At 44.2% G+C, this 19821-nt stretch overlaps 1 protein-coding gene and 1 long non-coding RNA gene across 4 annotated transcripts in view; one reads left to right on the top strand and one right to left on the bottom strand.

The window, feature by feature from the left end:
- LOC146788821 (BTB/POZ domain-containing protein KCTD12-like) overlaps positions 1-19821 on the bottom strand; it is a 731043-nt gene that overhangs the window by 338296 nt on the left and 372926 nt on the right. The window lies entirely within an intron of this gene.
- Positions 1916-19821, top strand: part of LOC146788819 (uncharacterized) — a 553440-nt gene continuing 535534 nt past the window's right edge. The window contains exon 1 of one of the 2 annotated variants that reach the window (XR_014969991.1): positions 1916-2003. This is a non-coding gene — a long non-coding RNA (uncharacterized LOC146788819). Of the gene's footprint in view, positions 2063-19821 lie in introns of both variants that reach the window. The other variant, XR_014969992.1, reaches the window with a different exon arrangement.

Genomic DNA, 19821 nt, shown 5'->3' with positions numbered 1-19821 from the left:
CACATAGGCTATCCAGGAGCATTCCCTCTAGTGGCTCGAACTGACAATTGAAATCCCCTCCCAAGATCACCATATGATTTTCAACAATGGTACCTAAGAACGTAGTTAATTCTTCCAATGTAACAGACTCCTTTCCTAGGACCGTCGGTCTAGAATATACATTTAAAAGTGCAACGGAAATCTTTAAAGGGAACTGGAGTATAACACATAGTATGTCATTCGATCCTGTGTCGATCTGCTTGGCCGTACATCCTAAATGAACTCCCACCCATGTGTTAAGGCCTCCGGAAGGTCTCCCTTTACCCCCAGATGTTGCCGGGATACTAAAGGTGGCATAACCCAACTTGGGGACCTGCCCTCTAGCCCATGTTTCCTGAAACATGCAGATCTCAAATTCACTAATAAAAGAACCCCAGTTAGGATCATCTAACTTATTATTTAGGCCTGCAATGTTCCATGATAGAACCCTTGATTTCAAACAATTAGGGGGATTCGGTGAATCAGGCACTTGGAGGGGTACTTGGCATACAGCCTTTATCTTTCCGCTTGCATCCTTAGAATATGACCCCGTGGGTAAACAAAATTTAGGGTTATCCCCCCGAGCCGGATCGCCGCCTTCGAGGGTGCAACCAGGGGAGCCGCTCATGCTCCCACAGGTTGGGCCCTCCCCGCGCGGGATACATGGTCCTATATCACTAACCTGGCTCTGGGTTTCTGTTTGGGGTGGACATATTTGTACCTTAATAATGGAGGAGTTTTCCTTTAGTCAATCTACTCCATCCAAACAGCTAAATCTATTTCCAGTGGGGATATTAAAAATAGGTTGCTTTTGCCAGTGCTGATGAGTCAACTCACGGTTATTGGGGTCATCTCTCCGGCCCCACTCTATATGCCTGGTACCATGGTAGGTCCGGTTGGGGGGGTAGAAGTAACCCAAAGGGAGTACTTGAATACCACCCATTTTACTCCCAACCTCTCTAGCTAAGATTTTTTGGGTCATCGACGGATTTCTAATCTGGCGTTTATTGTATTCTATAGTGTGCGCTCTTTGAAGGTATGTCTACCTTCAAAGAGGGACCGCGTGTGTGTCTGTTTCAGTTGGAAGTCCTAGCTACTGAATCAGGCATTCAGCGATTGGACTTCTTCCTGTACAGACGTGCTCCAGTGTTGTCCTCTGAGATATGAAAAAATAAATTTTCTTGGATCGTCATCCAATCTGCTTGTCATCTTTATTACATATTCACCTCATGTGCCTGGATTCCTACTTTACAGTAATGAAAAGAAGGAATATATTTTCACAAAATACACTGTAAATAATAATGTTCCTAAACTTCCGAGAGTATTGTAGATATATTTTTTGTACCCGAAAAATAGTCGAACTCTGGATCACAGCATGTCAGTTATTTGACAATACATATGCCCACCGTTGGAAGTACAGAGAAAGAAGAACATGTATAAGATACATTTAAACAGATTTACCCATAAACGGAATGTGCCCTTATATTACTCTGATTAAGGATATTGCATAGAAATTAAAGAGGGACTGCCCAGACCACCAGTTGATGTGCATAGGTAACCAGAGTGGACATTTTGAAAGAATAATGTTCTCCTGCTGAATTCTATGCTTCATATTATGAGGAAACCAAAAGAAACCTTTGTCCATGAACTGGGGTATGTTTGTCTTTGTAGCAACACATTTCTCTGACTCTGAGAATCCTGTGCAGATGATAAACATTTGGATCAATCTAGTACTTTGGGTTCTGCCTGAACCATTCTCTCGAGCCGCAGCACCTTTCCAAGATGGCTGCCTCTTGCTTGCGTGATACAGGTGTCTTAGTATGGAAACTGAGTGGAGGGGAGCAGTGAACTGGTTTTAGCCCGTCCTTCGGGCCCTGGTTTCCGCAAAGGATGCTGGGATGGATCCGCCATTTTGTAAACGTTGCGTTGGCACTTTTAGAAGAGACACATGGTCTGTGGTTTTAGGAGACAGCTGGCGTAGGCAGGTAAAGACGTGCCAGGGATGGCAGCGAGTCCCACGCAAGTGGGAGAGAGAGAGCTCTGGGTACGAAGGTGACATTTCTTGGGCCTGAAGTACTTGGGAGGAGGTTGCCACATGGGGCCGAGATTCAGAGGCCTTGAAGGGAGTTATATCCTGTAGCCACAGGAGAACATGGGAGAAGGGGTCTACTCACAAGAGGGGGCAGAAAAGTGGAAGGGTGTGTGGAGAGAGGGAGGACGAGGGGGAAGGAAAGGGGGGCATGGAAACATACAAAGCATGGAATGGAAGATGTCCTTGGGAGCCGGTGACATAAGAACAAAGGCTTTCTTGAACTCGCAGCTCACCCTAGGGAGAGAATACGCGAAGAGAGGGGAGGAAAAAAGGGCAGAACAGACTCCTAATTTCGATAACATATTTACATGCTTTATGCGATAAATGTAAACTTTTGTGTGTGTAACTTGGGGTGGGGGGGGGCGCAGGGTTCATGACACATGGTGTAAGCAAAGAGGAAAAGAATGTTGAGTTTGTTTTGAATATGGAGCATCTGACTGGGAATTTGTGCAGTTTTGAGATATCCTGCTGTAATGCACGTTAGTGGCCAACACCCGATAATGCTAGGAAAGATGCCTCCACGTGAATGCTTCCAGACCCCCCTTGCGAGCTGTGCTCTGGGTGTGCAGTCCAGCTGCAGGCATTAACCAGTGTAACCAATGTTTACACCGACTGTCATCCGCTCCCAGCTTGGCCGCCTGCCTGACCTGAGCGCTGAGCTGGAAGTAATATTTACGTTTAACACTATAAGCAACATCTGCTCTAGATGGGGCTCCTGTCATCTGTGACAGACAAGGGGGGGAAGCAAGGGAGCGCAGGAACCGCTAACGAGCGATGCAGAACGGGTTGCAGGATCGGATTGTAGCAGGTGTATGGTGCTTCATACCTCATTGTGGGACACTGGAGCATTATCGGGCAGGTAGCGCGCTACACTGTGGGGGAGCGTGCAGTGGGAAGAGTATTGTGTTGCTATTAAACCAGTGTTGTTGGCATCCGACATGAGTGCCCAGAGAGTTCTCCGTCTTTCCTGTGATGCAGCCCTCGCACATGTTCGTGGAAGAGAAAGCCTCAGACGGACGTGCGAATTATAATTTTAGTTGCTGACACTCATATACTACGCCTTATTAGGTCGTCGTGTTATGCTTATGGCTTTCACCAGAAGTTGTAATTTACTCCCATGCTTTTTGCAGAAGCTCGGTTCATCTTCTATCAAGTTTTGTGCATGTGGAATTGAGGACAGGTAGGTGGAGGGGAAAAGAGGCAACGACTTAAGTATGATGGTTCATTCACTTATCCGGAAAATGCATTGCTCATGGTGCCTTTCTTTGCCCTCATTAAGAGACCTGGAGTTTCTGAGACCCACTATTTTTCCAAGCAGTTTACAAACGACCCTCCTCACTTTGTTTTCGCTGACTCAAGCCATCGCAACTTAGTTGGCCTGGTTCGGGGCGTGAACGTGGGCGTAATTCATTTGAGCAAAGGAAGCACCATGGGTATTGCATTTACCGCTTAAGTATATGAAACATTACCTTGTCGTGCTCTTTGCTCTCCTTAATTACTTAATGAGATATAGAACGAAATACTGGGTCAGGACAACCAACATGCAGAGTAGAAATACATTTATTCATAAAGTAGTTTGGCCCTGTAGCAGAGTAGGATCTGCTTCTTATAGTTAACCCCACTTTTTTGTGATGTGACACTGTTTTCGACTTAGTCTGACGGGGATCCTGCTATTCAGGACCCCAGTCTAGCTGCTTTCTCCTCTAAATTGATTGCATGTACTTTAGGTACACTCCAGATTGGATTCTGGGGTACCCTTATCAGTCCCTAGTATATGGTATTCTATGTAGCCAGGGCATCGGTACCCCAGAGTCCTCGCAGGTGCTGCAGCATGTATTATGCCACCCCTGAGAGACCATTCAAAATGACACCACAGGTCTGCGACAGCAGCATGTGTAAGGTGGTGCATGCACCCCGTACTTAGATATAGGTTCAGTATATCTACTCTATATCACTGCACATATAAACCTATCAGTCACCTCTATAGCAGGCCTTCTAAATTCTGAAGGCAGGGTGCTGGGTTTTATGTGAGAGGGTGCACCTGCATGAGCAGATCCCCTATGCTGCCTTCGGAACCTATTTTCCGGGGTTGTTTGTGATGCAGCCAACCATATATACTGAAGTGCATTATAACCTCGCGGTAAATGCTAACTTTAAAACGGCTGCATAGAAACATGTCGTGTTTGGTGTCAAACACCTTGGAATCATACCTCTCTGCCAGTAACTGGCGGGGAAGGTATGATTCCACCCTCCTAGAGGGACAAATGTGACATACCGGGCTACCCGGTACCAGCTTTCTCGACATGGGCATCAATCACAAAATGGATGCTGCCAGCCACAGACACGAGTCTGCCCTCCTGCTCCTGAGCCAAGCTCGAGCAGGGGAAGGCTTGACAATAGGTTTCCTATCACAGGGAGGTGTGGCCACCTCCAAGACAGGATTTAGTGTATTGGGGCAGGGTGGTGCACTCTGAGAGTGCTTTGATGTCTGCACTGGGGGCACATTTGGTGTCCCTGTGCATAGTCCAGTTCAAACTGGTTGCAGGAGCCATTTGCTCCTGCTCTGGCGCGAAACTGGACAAAGGACATGGGTGTAGCCACCCCTCTGTCCTAACCCTTCCATTGGTGGGTCCCCAGAGTTTGTCCCACCCCTTCCTTGGGTATAAAGTAGGAACCCCTGGCTGCAGGACTTTAGATTTTACCTGGACTAAACTCTGCTACAGAAACCAAGTACTTCGATGATCTGCACGACGCTGGACGACTGAAAAATCTCCCTTGGAGTAAAGGAGTTACTCCCCTGTAAGGCAGGCACCTAAACGCATCTGACCAGTTTGCATCTCCCGAGCTCCTGAGGACTCCGAAGATTTCTGCACCACAGGAGGTGGGTTCCCGAGTTCTCTGAGGTTGATCTGCGCTCTCAGCAATTCTGAGGTCCGTATCCCTCACGGGGACCGTGCAACCCAAACCCCCGTGCACCGTGTACTTTTGCAGCAGCATATGCTTTTCGGCGATCCCTGGGCTACTTGTAGTCCTGACCCCGAGCAGTTATTCCACTGAAGATTTCCAGCCTACACTCACGTGTGTTCCGTGGGCTGGTATTTTGTGATTCAGCACGAGGTCCCTTTGTAATCCCTGGTTCTTTGGCCTGTGAGTCCCTTTGAAGGTAACTTTGATTTTCCGTGGGCTTTCCTTGTTGCTCCAGACGTGCCCTGACTCTCCATAGCTTGGAGAGTCCCCAGGATGTTGCTGATCTTCACCAAAGCATCTTTCCTCTGGCCACGTGGGTTGCAGTTGCCAAGGCTTGTTGGTGTTCAATCCGGACACTGACCCCCCAGCACTTGACATCCTTTGTGGGACAGCTCACCTCTGGACTTTGGTCGTCGACATCTCCTGGTCCCCGTGGTTGCAGAGTCAAGCTTCACCTCTTCTCACTTGAAACACCTGACATCGGTGGGCAGTCGTCTACCATGCCCCTGGCCGCTGTGAATTGACCCATACTCTGTCCCCTCTGTTTTGAGGTTCTTCTCACCTCGGATCCAGGCTTGGATTCCACTGGACACTTTTAATCTTCCCAGCAGCAGCACTTTTCCGCATCACGCCATTGAAAACTACGAAGGTTTCCGACATCACTTGACCACTGTGCACCCGGCTCCTCTGGGATAGGTAGCATGGGTATTTCGGTACTCTCAAGGGTGCTGGCCTTAGAACCTTCTATGTTTAACTGGGTTTGCTTAACCCCTTCCCCGCTTATGACGGAACCACTCCGTCATGAGCCACGGGTGCGCTGTGCTCATGACGGAGTGGTTCCGTCATGCTGCGGCCGTTGGCGGCCGCTCCTCCCACGCGGTGCTAATTCCCCACCTGTGCGGGCGATTAGCGCAGTGGGTGGAGTCATGACGGAACCACGCCGTCATGAGCACAGCTCACCCGTGACTCATGACGGCGTGGTTCTGTCATGAGCACAGCGGCGCCGTCAACCCCCCCCCAACCCCCCCAGCGCTGCGGCGGAATTCGCGGCGCAGCGAAGGGGTTAAAGTGGTCTCCGAAGTGTCCTTAATCTTTAAAAGTCCAACCGCGACTTTCCCATAGAGTTGTACGGATCTCGCATCTGTGTTCTCACACTGCACCCGTCCTCCATGGGTCCCCTGTGTCACTACTTTGGGTGGTTCCTTGGGGTCCCAGCGATTCTACGTGGTCTAGGCACTGTCTAGTCAAGTCGTGGTTGTTATACCACTTTCTGAGTATATGGTTTGGTCTCCCCGTGGAGCCCACTGTGTATGGTGCAATTTACTGTTGTTCTCTTGATTTAATATTATGGGCTTTGTTCTCTAGTCTCATAAAGAGATTAGTAGTGAGTGCTTAGTAATAAATATATTTATTTTATTTATTCCTGGTGTGGTTCTCCTTTCATTTGGTCATTTAGGAGGTTCTAATCTTGTAAAACAAGCTGCTTTACATTCCTTCAAGACTTAGCCTGAAGGCCGCTCTCCATAGCTACCACTAGGATAGCTTTCAATAAAGGTTGTCTTTAACCTAATCATCAATAAGCGTTGTTTGGACTGGTACAAGGTGCCCACTTTAATTAGTGGTCAGCATATACCAGGCCAACTTCTCACAGGCCCTATTTCCGCATATTTGACCCGACATTTGAACTAAAAACATTTTCAATATCAGTTTTCTGTAATACTCTGCAGCAGTGGTCTTCAAACCTTTTAATATCGTCCCCTTCGACCCCCCCCCCCCCCGCCCCACAGTGGGGGAAAGAAGCATCGAGCACCCCTCGATTAGCAATGTTTAAATATGTCTTGACATTTTAACATTGAATTTAAGTTCTGTTACCTTTTTAAAAATGCTATCTAATACATGATTGCCAAGCATACTATTCTAGTCAGACAGGCCTTACTAACCTGTAAATGTATCCACCGTGTGATTATTAGAAATGGGTGAGTGAGATCTGTTGCCGTTCGGTCATCAATGATTACAGGAGGCACGCTGTGACCATAAGCAAAGTTTATTCCTTATAAGGAGAATCCCGCCCATCTCCCAACAGCATCCCTCAGCAACTGCTGATATCCTTAAAACCACAATATTCCAGTCTCTGTAATGACATGGATGCCATTACAGTGACTACATTCTATTGCCACTGAGGAATGACCTCATGACCTCACAATATACAGCCCAGATACCACACACCTCCCTCCTATAACAAACTAAAAACTTTTAACATATGTACAGAAGGAAAACATAGCAAAGGCTGAATATTGAGAAATGAAGAAACAGAAATAGCATTTCACATGAAAGCATGAGAACATAAATGCTGCATGTTGAAATACAAAGACATTACTAAACAAAATCTCTCAAGACGGTCTCCTCACCACCCTAGAGGATATCCTTGGTCCAACCTCATACTAGCATCAATCACACTCCCATCAAGTTCTATTCTTCCACCCATCGTCCTCTCCTCAGGGAGACCAAGAGGACCATTGTACACCACTATCCTGCCAAGGTTCCAAATGCGGTGATCCTGTGTCTTTACAACATTCTCAATAACTTTGATAACTCAAATAGATTTTGAAAAATTTTGACCCACTCTTACACAGGGTGCTTGATCATTACCTTGTCACCCACTGCAACCACTATTCATTTTCCTGGCATGCACTCTTAAAGCCTCCCTTTCACACCAGTTTCTTGCTGATTCATCCTTCCTCACCACAACTTCCAAGTTTCTCACCCATGAGGGCTCTACCATGTTGGTTGGAGACCTTCCCCTAAATAGTTCAAAAGGAGACTTTCCTGTAGTGCTGTGAGGGGTTAATCTGTATGTTTCAATTTTTTTCACCTCTTCCTTCCAATTCAAGGCATTAGATTTCACCAAAACAATAGTTTATTTTAGAACTTTATTAAATCTCTCCACCATACCATTTGTCTCTGGATGATAGAGAGCACACCTCTTATGTTTTATTCCACACATCCTCAAAAACTCTTCCATCTCCAGGGAGACCAATTGAAATCCATTATCAGTTAAAAAGCATCTCTGAGTTACCTTTCCTTGCCATTAGACCCTTCTGAAATGCAATAGAATGCTTGGTCTCCACTTCCATTGTCAAGCCGATTTCAGGCCACCATCAAAACATATCCACAACCACCATCGCATAGGTTTGCTGACTCTCTCCATGAATAGGACCAAGGTTGTCTAGGACAATTTCCAGAAGGTCCAGATGGTCCAGAAGGGCAAGCGTTGACCACCATGGGCTGTACCCTTATCGTCTTAGACTTTTCACTCAGCATGGCAAGCAATCATGCACAAGCCTCTCAGTCTGTAAATTCATCCCCGGCCACCAATAAGAGGAGCGTAATCTCCTTTGTTTTGAGTTGGATCGATTAACTTCTCATGAAGCTTGGCAGGAGGTACTAGACGAGTACCTTGATACAGCAGATCACAGCATGTGCTCAATTCACCTTTCACTCCCTAAAACATCTTACACCCATCTGAGGTTTTTTTTTAGTATGCCAACTATTCCTCACAAGAGACAACATTTCACAAAGTACCTAATCTGCATCCAACTCTTCTTGCCACTGCTCCTTGGAAATAACAGTTTTCCACCACACACACAAATTCAGATTCATCATCAAACTGATCACACTCATCTTGTCCGTCATGCTCTCCTGAAACCAATCTTGACAGCGTGTCAGCAGTACCATTTTCCACTCCTGGTATATATCTCATGTCAAAATCAAACTCTTGCAGCGAAATTGGCCATTTATTATCCTTCCTTACACTGTCAATTCCTTTCTTCATAAATATTTCACAGAGGGGTTTGTGGTCAGTTCTCACTTCAAATTTCACACCCCAAAGAAACTTCTTCAACTTTCTAATCGCCCAGAATACTGAAAGAGCTTCCCCCTCTATCACTGCATATCCAGATTTAGCATCTTTTAACCCATGTGACTCAAACATTATCGTTTTCATGCCCTTGCTCCCTCTCTCCTGTAGCACAACACCTAAACCCTAAAGGCCAGTTGTGATCACTGATTCTGTCTAAGGGTCAATATTCTTCAACTTTGGATCTGCATTGAGCTTCTCTTTCAAAACCGTAAACTCCTTTTCACATGCTTCATTCCATACAAACGCTACACCCTTCCTCAAAGGCAGCCTCATTTTCACACTCAATTCGGCAAAATTTTCAGCAAACCTGTTGTAATACTCAACCATCCCCAAAAATGTAATCCGTTCCTCCCGTGAAGAGGGAGAACTCATGCGTGAGATGGGGTTAACCAAATCAGCTTTGGACATTATTCCATCACCAGTGATAGTATGCCCCAAATAATTCATGGTGGTAGTGGCAAACGGCCATTTTTCTGCTCTGATAGTGAGATTTGAATCATCCAATTTTTAAAAAAACATTGCTAAGACGAACACTGTGCTCTTCCATATCCTTTCCAAACACAAGAATATCTTGGTACACACACACACAGTTAACTCCCTATAAAACTCCTCCGTGGCACGTTGAAAGACTGAGACTGCTGACACTAAGCCAAACGGCATTTGAATGTATCTAAACGTGCCAAAGGGAGTGACAAATGCAGTATAGTTTCTGGAGGATTCCTTTAACACTATTTGGTGGTACGGTGAGGTGAGATCGATCGTACAAAATACCCTTACTCCGCCAAGCAACAACAAAAGTTCCAAGATATTTGGAAGCTGATACCTATTAACTGACGTTCTTGTTTAGGTGCCTTAAGTCCACAAAGAGGCGTAATCTGCCATTGGACTTGTGAGCTGTAACTTCTGGGGCAAGCCACTCTGTCCCTTAGACTTCTTCAATTATTTCCCCCTTTTTGAGCTTCTCAATTTCCTTTTGCATTTATAAGAGCTATTGGCACATTCTTCACCTTACAACATACTGGTTGGGCCCCAGCACCTAGGTGTATTTCATGTTGAAAGCCTCTCAAGCAACCTAGTTCCTCCTGGAACACATTAGGAAATTCCATCTTTATGCTACTCACTATATCACTGCTGGGTGAAATACTGTCCATGACAAGATTCACTCTCTCCTTCAATAGTATGGTAGGGTTTTCATTGGGGTCTAACATAGCACCCAAAGTACCTTGATGTATCCAGCTCATAATGCTGTCCCTTTTTTCCGGAACTCATATTTTTCCTGACACGTATCGATCTTTGTATTCTATTAACCCTGTAAAATTTCCTCTCAGACATATCGGCTCGCCACCATAAGCATATGGATTGATATTGGGTTTAAGTAGAGAATCTTTCTTCTCCAACTTATTTTGAAAGAACCTCTTAGAAATAATCGTGATCTTAGCCCCTGAATCAAGTACGACCATGGTGCACTCCCCTTCCACGAACATAGTGTCAATGGGACTGGTTTTAGTTTTGCCATCCTCACCTGCAACTTGTAAGACAATCTGACCACAGTCAAAGTCCTCACTCACCTGATCATTCCCAGTTTCCACACATTTAACACTCAATGTGAAACTTTTTGCTTTACACACAATAGCAAAGTGTCATTTCGTAACATGTACTTATTATACCTGTTTTTTTCTATTTGTAAACACAATTAATTTTTCAGTAGTTTTACAGATATTGAAGTATTGGGAGAGTCCAAGGAGTAATGCTGTTCCAATTTAGGACAGACTGTCTTAGACTTTCAACCCATTTTAGCTTTGTCCCCATTTTAACCATTAGCCTATTTAGGAAGATCTTTAGAAGGAATTGCAAGTATTTTTGGAGGTGAGGAAATTATATATTTTGGAAAAGCTTTTGATGAGATATGGTAGAGTAGTACCCCCAGAGAGTTTGCAGAAAAGAATTCCGATTATTTGTCAAGAGGGACACCTGGGCATCATGAAATCTAATGCCAGACCAGGGCTTGGTAGCCAGGGCTGGATAAGAACGTATAAATGAAAATAATGAACTGTGTCAAATGTAACAAGACAAGAGGCATGTTATGTTTGCCTTTATGTACCTTAATTACTCCTAGAAGGCCTTGGGGAAGAATTGGTGTTGATGTAATGGACCCGATTCAGGAGTAGTGACAGGAAATTACGGGCCTGATTATGAGTTCAGGGCATGTGCTACTCTGTCACGATGGTAGTGGATGTCCCATCTGCCATATTACAAGTGCATTACAGTCTTTGACCCTTTTAATGTGGTGGACAAAATTTCCACTACGGTTTGATGGATGATCCCGTCTCAAATAACGCCTTAAATATGCACATGTGCTTACACATCAGTTATCCAAGTGGCCAGAGATTGAAATTGTTAGCAAAGCTGATTCAGATATCATTTTAAAAATAATAGACAATGTATTTCGGAGGTTGGGTTTGCCCAAATGCACTCAGAGTGACAATGTGTGGTATTCTGCTCTCAGTATGTTTAGTCCTTTCTCTGTGTTCTGTACTCTGCTGCTCAGCCATTGTGTGAGTGATGTCACGGAGTGTTCTTGTGTGTATGATTGAATGAAAAGTCAGTTGCTGTATGTGGGCTGAGCAGTATGCTGCTCCCGGTGGGGCTGATACTTCGGCTGATGCTACTACAACCATCTTAATATCTACTGTTCCTGTCCTGATTGAACTAAAGAATAAATCTACCTTTTGGATATAACATCATCCCAGCGTACTTTCATTCTTGCATTCCACACAATGGCTTACAATTTTTGTCAGAAGTTCAAGGTCTTTGTAAAAAGGAATAGTATTCTAAACAAAAGCACATCCATTTACCACCTTTGGGAGCAGGTTAACGGAGTATTTAAGAGTATGATCCAGTGGGCCAAGAATAATAGATTAAATTAAGGAGGTGATGTTGATGGTAAGGGCATGCAGAATTATTCCATTTGAGGTCACATAACATAGCCTTTTTGTATTGATGAAGGGCAGGATACCAGCTACCATAAATAGCCTGTGGTGGATTGCTAAATCTTAAACAATGAAATAGTTGCCAGAAGAGATCAGGACGAAAATTGCCTGAATGCAAGCAGTGTATAAATTGAGATATGATGCCAGACATGGAAGTGAGATGAAGCTGAAAATGGGAGGAGGCTTAGAGTGAAGAAGGGTGGTAAAGAGAGGAAAGGTGAATGAGTGCAAGTCCACAAAACCATTGGGAGTTTAAAGGATATTGTGTAATTGTGCTCTTTTCAATGTTGGCCAGGCGTGGGACATAGAATGGTTGTTCAAAACTGAGAATAGCTTTCTGGAAGGTGAAATTACATTATGCAGTTATGATTGATTGGATGAAGACCAGCCCTACGAGGAGATTGCAGCAGAAGATTGTTGAAGTGAAGAGGTGCAGTCCTCAGCCATGATCGAATGTGAAGGAGTACAATCAGGAAGGATTCTGAAACCTAAGAGATTAGAAGATTTTTTTTATTGTGATTAATTACAGCCAGGATTTGTATGCTTTAGTTACACTTATAATGTGTGTACATATGTAAATATTCTGTACTTGCTATTTTTCTTTTATGTTTTTGTAATTGCTAAAGGGGAATATGTGTGTTGTATGTTATATGTACTGCAGAGGAAACTGTGATGGAGAAGCCGCTAGGGCTGTCAATGAAGTTTTGATTAAACCAGTACTTGTATGGCTAGTGAGTTAGATCTTGAGAATGAAAAAGGGGATACGGCACACTAAGGCCCTCATTATGAGTGGCCTGGTATCAGAAGTGTGAGTTATAGCATAGATAAAATCTGACTCCGAAAGGGAGATAATTATCACCTATTTCAAGATTCTAGGGAATAACCTGGATTTTGGTGCTTTTGCACCTAAATCTGCATGTCCTGGTGATTACGGGCTCTTTATCTGGAGCCATGGGTTGGACATTATCGCACCTCATAATTACAGAACCTTATGCAATCAGGGATTTGTGCACTGCTCAGAATTTAACAGGATACTCGTTATAAGGGCCCTTGTCTCAACCTATTGAGTCTCCAAGAAGAGTGAACTCATCAGATTTTCAGGTGGATGGTCCCATTGGAGATGTTTTTTTTATTCGGAAGGTGAAGATAGGTCCATGTACGATGCCACCAGATAAAAACAAGCTTTGGCAAAGCCAAAAGGTCTCGCATATGCAAGAGCTGTTGGCGTTGCCAATATGTTTTAGCCATGTTGTACACCGCTTAGTAGCAGTTCAGCATAGCTAAACGTTAGTGGCATAAAGGAGAGTGGCATGAAGGGGAGTAGAGTGGGGTGTTATGGAGTGGTGTAGAATTGAGTAGCTTCGAGTGTCGTAGAGTGGCATAGAGTGTTGTGGATTGTTGTGGAGGGAGTAGAGTGTGAAAGAGTAGAAGGGCGTTGAGTAGAGTTGAGTAGAGTGTTATAGTGGGGTAGGGCGTTGTAGAGTGCAGTGGCATAGAGGGTTGTGAAGTGGAGTAGAGCAGAGTGGAGTTGTGTTGAGGGTGTTGTGTATAGTGGATTAGAGTGTTGTAGATTGGAGTAGTTTGTCTTTGAGTGGAGTGGCATAGAGTGTAGTAGAGTGTAGTAGAGTGGAGTATGGTGTCATAGTGAAGTGGCAGTAGCGTGGAGTACTGGAGTGGCGTGGCGTGGAGTTGCGTAGAGCGTCATAGAGAAGAATAGTGGAGTATAGTGTTGTAGAGTGGAGTAGAGTTTAATGGAATAGAGCATCCATGAGTGGAGTGTTGTGGAGTAGAGCGGCCTAGAATTAAGTGGCGTAAAGCACAGAGGTGCAGAGTAGATTGGTATAGAGTGCATTGGTTTTTGAGTAAAGGGGTGGAAAGTGCTTAGGGTGTAGAGTGCAGTAATGTAGAGTGGTGTGGTGCAGCGTAGATTGCAGTGGCATAGAGGGGTGCACGGTGGAGTAGAGTGCAGTGACGTACAGTTGATTGTTTCAGAGTAGAGTGAAGTGCAGGTAAATAGTGGTACAGGATATAGTGCAGAGGTGAAGTGTAGCAAAGAGTAAAGTCTTGCAGAGTAGGATGTGTTAGTGCAGTGGCGTAGAGTAATGTTGCAGAGTAGAGTGTTGTAGAGAGCAGTGGGGTACAGTACAGTGGTGCAGAATAAAATAGTGTCGTAGAGTACAGTGACATAGAGCGCAATGGTGTAGAGTGGCGTAGAGTGCAGTGGCATAAATTTCAGTGGCGGAGAGTGCAGTGCTGTTGAGTGCATTGGCGTAGAGTGTTGCAGAGTGGACTTCTGTAGAGCGTTGTGGCATACAGTACGGTGGTGCAAGATAGAATAGAGTGGCATAGAGGGCAGTAACGTAGAGCGCAATGGTATAGAGTGGCGTAGCATGCAGTGGCTTGTTAGTGTTGCAGACTAGAAAAGAGTGCATTGGTTTTGAGTAAATTGGTGGGGAGTACATTGAGTAGAGTGCAGTGTTTTAGAGTACAGTGGTGTAGAGTGCAGTGACGTAGAGTAGATTGTTTCAGAGCTGAGTGGGGTGGCATAGAGTAGTGGTGTGGAGTGCAGTGGTAAAGAGTGCAATGGTGCATAGTAGATCGATTGGCGTAGAGTATAGTGGTGCAGAGTAGAGTGCAGTGGCATAGAGTGCAGTGGTGAGCAAAAGATTAGAGTGGTGCAGTGGCATAGAGTGCAGTGGGGCAAAGTAGCATAGAGTTCAGTAGCGGAGAGAGCAGCCTTGAAGAGTAGAGTGTCTTAGAGTGCATTGGCATAGCGTGCTGTAGAAAGCAGTGGTGCACAGTACAGTGGTGCAGAGTAGATTAGAGTGGCGTAGAGTGCAGTGGTGTAGAGTGGCATAGTGTCACAGCGTGCAGTGTCTTAGACTTCGGTGGCAGAGAGTACAGTGTTACAGAGTAGATTGAGAGCGGCGTAGAGTGCATTGCAGTAGAGTAGAATGTTGCACAGAAGAGTGCTGTAGAGGGTCGTGGCATACAGTATAATGGTACAGAATAGATTAGAGTGGTGTAGAGTGCAATTGTATAGAGTAGCATAGCATGCAGTGGCAGACTGCAGTGGCGTAGTAGTGTTGTACAGTGTAGTCGTGTAGAGTGCAGTGGTTCAGAGTAGTTAGCGTAGAGTGCATTGAGTGAGGCACCATTTGTATCGGTAGACCTGGGGGAACGCTGGGTGGTGGGAAATTTGTGTGAGCTCGGTGATGCCACAACTTTCCCAGACCAAAATTTGTGAAAAAAGTGATTTTTTAAGGTGAAATTGAGGTTGGCAGGGGATTCTGGGTAAGGAAACGTTGGGGGATCCACGCAAGTCATACCTCCCTGGAAGCCCCTGGGTGTCTAGTTTTCAGAAATGTGTGGGTTTGGTAGGTTTCCCTAGATGGCCGCCGAGCATGGGGCCAAAAACCCAGGTGACCCCCCTTGCAAAACCAGGTGGTTTTCAAATAGGCAATTTTGATGTCGCCCCACTACGTTTTGGGCCCTTGCCTGTCGGGGGTACTTGGGTCTCCCACACGAGTGAGGCACCATTTTTATCGGGAGACCTGGGGGAAAGTTGGGTGGTGGGAAATTTGTGTGAGCCAACTGATGCCACAACTTTCCCAGACCAAAATGTGTGAAAAAAGTGATTTTTTTAAAGCTAAAATTGAGGTTTGAAGGGGATTCTGGGTAAGGACACGTAAGGGGATCCACGCAAGCCATGCCTCCCTGGAAGCCCCCAGGTGTCTAGTTTTCAGAAATGTGTGGGTTTGGTAGGTTACCTAACTGAGGTGCCGGCAGAGCTAGGGATCACAAACTAAAAGCTAGGCACTTTGCCAAGAAAGGGTCATTTTTCACTGCAAAATTGAGGTGTGACCACGTTGTGTTTTGCACCGTTTCGTGTCGCGGGCACTAGGGCGACCCACACAAGTGAGGTACCATTTTTCTCGTATGACTTTGGGGAACGCAGGGTGGGTGGAAAATTGTGGATCCACGCAGATTCCAGAACTTTCCACCACAGAAATGTGTATTTTTTTTACAATTATTTAGGTTTGCAAGGGATTCTGGGTAACAGAACCTGGTGGGAGGCAGCTAAGTCACCCCATCCTGGATTCCCCAGGGTGTCTAGTTTTCAAAAATGTATAGGTTTGCTAGGTTTCCCTAGGTGCCAGCAGAGCTACGGTTCAAAAACTACAGCTAGGCACTTTGCCAAAAAAGGGTCATTTTTCACTGCAAAATTGAGGTGTGACCACGTAGCGTTTTGCACCATTTCCTGTCACAGGCACTAGGCCAACCCACACACGTGCGGTACAATTTTTCTCGTAAGACTTTGGGGGACGTGGGGTGGGTGGAAAATTGTGGATCCACGCAGATTTCAGAACTTTCCACCACAGAAATGTGGGGAAAATGTGGATTTTTTTAGAATCTTTTAGGTTTGCAAGGGATTCTGGGTAACAGAACCTGGTGGGAGGCAGTCAAGTCACACCATCCTGGATTCCCCTGGGTGTCTAGTTTTTAAAAATGTATAGGATTGCTAGGTCTCCCTACGTACCAGCAGAGCTAGGGTTCAAAAACTACAGCTAGGCACTTTGCCAAAAAAGGGTCATTTTTCACTGCGAAATTGAGGTGTGACCACGTTGTGTTTTGCACTGTTTCCTGTCGCAGGCACTAGGCCGACCCACACAAGTGAGGTACCATTTTTCTCGAAAGACTTTGGGGAACGCGGGGTGGGTGGAAAATTGTGGATCCACACAGAGTCCAGAACTTTCCACCACAGAAATGTGGGGAAAATGTGTTTTTTTTGACAATTTTTTAGGTTTGCAAGGGATTCTGGGTAACAGAACCTGGTGGGAGGCAGTCAAGTCACCCCATCCTGGATTCCTCTGGGTGTCTAGTTTTACAAAATGTATAGGTTTGCTAGGTTTCTCTAGGTGCCGCCAGAGCTAGTGTTCAAAAACTACAGCTAGACACTTCGCAAAAAAATGGTAAATTTTCATTGTGAAAATGTTGTGTGTTCACGTTGGGTTTTCAGTCATTTCCTGTAACGGGCACTATGCCTACCCACACAAGTGAGGTACCATTTTTATCGGGAGACTTAGGGTAATTCAGTTCTGTAAAGCAACTGTCAATACCTATTGATTTTTTATGCATTTCTGCCTTCCAAATGAAAGACATTGTGTAAAAAAGAAGTAGTTTTGAAAAATGACCGATAATTCTCATGCTAGTATGAGTATTCCCAATTTCGAAAATGTGCAAATATGTACTGTTTCTAAACTCTATAATTTGTTCCTATTTTAGAAATACATAGGTGTCTTTCATACCGATTTTTCCATTTATACATTTTCCCACAATAATTGCTATATACCCGGAACATAATAAAAAACCATTGCAAATTGCTGCTCAGTTTTTGACTCTGGGTTCTTCGGTTTCTTGGTGAACCTACAAGTCCTATATATCCCTACAACCAGTAAGGTCCAGCGGATGTAACAGTATATTGTTTTCAAAGAGCTGTCATAATTAGAAGAAGTTACAGGTGAAAACGATGACACAAAAGGCTGTTTTTTTCAACTAATTTTCAATTTTACCTATATTTAACTGTTACTTTCTATAAAGAAAACTTGATGGATCTACACAAATGACGCCCTTGCTGAATTTAGAATTTTGTCTACTTTTCTAAAATGTATAGCTTTCCAGGATCCATTATTACGTTCACACCCATTTCTACCATTAACTGGAAGGAGGTTGAAAGCACAAAAAATAGCAAAAATTGGCTATGTCCCAGAAAAATGCCAAAACTGCGTAAAAAATGTTGGTTTTCTGTCACAAGTCTGTCATTCCCTAAAAGCTGGGAAAATGGTGATTTCAGCCCCACAAACCCTTTTTTGATAACATTTGCAGGGGAAAACCCAGATGCTTTCATTTGCAGCCCGTTTTTCCCATTTTTCCCCCAAAAAACAAAATTGTGCTGTATTTTAGCACATTTCTGTGACCCCTCCAGGGGAATCCACAAACCCTGAGTACCTTTAGAATCCCCATGATGTTGGAAGAAAAGGACACAAATTTGGCGTGGATACCTTATGTGGTCAGAAAGTTACAGGGGCCTCATCGCGCACTACCCCAAATAGCCAAAAAAAAGGCTTGGCACAGGAGGGGGAAAAGGCCTGGCAGCGAAGGGGTTAATTTGGTCACTCAACCAGTCCACATTTTTAGGAAGTCTGGGATAACTAGGACTAATGATGTTTGCCAATGTTAGTCCTTTCCTAAATGTCAAACTCGGTTTCTGAGTCAGGTAGGGCATAATTAATTTGTCAGATCTTAAAAGATACCAGTGTTTGTTAAGTAACCTATATAGTTTATTAGTCTCATGGCTATAGTTGGTTACCAATCTAATCTTATCAGTGCCTAAAGTCAACCTGTTCTTTCTGGCTGGTTTCAGAGTCTCTTTTCTATGCAACGCATACATTTTGTTTGCAGCATTATCCACAACTTTTCGGTAGTAACCTCTGGCAGTAAATCTTGTCCTGCTATCTTCAATAGTTTCCTCAAATTCAGTCTGTTCAGAACAGTTTCTGTATGCTCTAACCATCTCCCCATATGGAATGGCGTTAATTCGGCAACGAGGATGACAACTCTCGGCATGTAGTAAAGCATTGCAGCTTGTACTTTTACGGTACATTTGACTGCATATCCTGGTTTCTTTAATATACAGTTCGACATCTAGGAAGACTATTCTTTGAGTATCATAATATGTGGTAAATCTCAAATTAAATTAATTGGAATTCAAATACCTAAAGAAATCCTCCAAATCAGAGGTTGTCCCAGTCCAAATTAAAAGACAGTCGTCAATGTACCTTCCCCAATAATAAATACTGTCAATCCAATGTTTGCCCCTGAGACCCCAGATCCACTCCGCCTCAAACCAACCCATAAAAAGATTGGCAAAAGACGGAGCGAATCTGGAACCCATGGCAGTCCCAAGTCTTTGCCTGTACCACTTGTCGAATAAAAACACATTCAGCCTCATGCATCAAGCCAAAATCCAGTCGGTAAAATACCGATTCGCTAATAGCTCCCGGTATTGAGTTAAAAATACCCAATCCCAATGCATCAACCCAAAAGCAAAAATCGCTATTTAAGGAATCCTTAAATAGCGATTCCTTAAATAGCGATAGCATTTAAGGAATCCCAAATTGAGATTCCTTAATTTAAGGAATCTCAATTTGGGATTCCTTAAATGCAATGCATGAAAGTTAAAAAATTAGCGAATTCGCTAATAGGGGGAGCAAATTACCATGAAGATGAACTGCATGGTAATTTGCTAAAAGTTTGAAAAATGCACTTTTGTGCATTTTTCAAAGTTTCATGTTGCGCACACACATGCCCTTAGAGCATGTGTGTGTGCAACATATGTGCACATATCAATTTCAGGGGTGCAATAGGGTGTCATTTTGACACCCTTGCACCCTTGAAATTGCATGAGCAATTTGCGAGAACCTACTGGTACTCGCTATTTGCTCATGCAATCTCCAGTTCATTCCTATGGGCCTGGAGGCCCATAGGAATGATTGGGATGGCATTCCTTAATTGCTACTCGCAATTTGCTAGTAGCAATTAAGGAAAGTTAAGGAATCGCTATTTGAATAGCGATTCCTACATGCATAGCCTTTTGCTATTCCTTATTAGCGATTCCTTATTTTTCGCTAATAAGGAATCGCAAATGGCATTGTTGATGCATGTTCCCCATTGTTTTCAAGTATCAATTTCATCATGTCAAGTAGCATCATGGTATGTTCAAAATATTCCACAGGACGTTTGTTAAAAAATGACTGCAAAGCTTTGATGCCTAA

The sequence above is a fragment of the Triturus cristatus genome, chromosome 10, assembly GCF_964204655.1.
Source record: "Triturus cristatus chromosome 10, aTriCri1.1, whole genome shotgun sequence".
NCBI lineage: Eukaryota > Metazoa > Chordata > Amphibia > Caudata > Salamandridae > Triturus > Triturus cristatus.
This window is presented reverse-complemented; position numbering and strand designations above follow the sequence as displayed.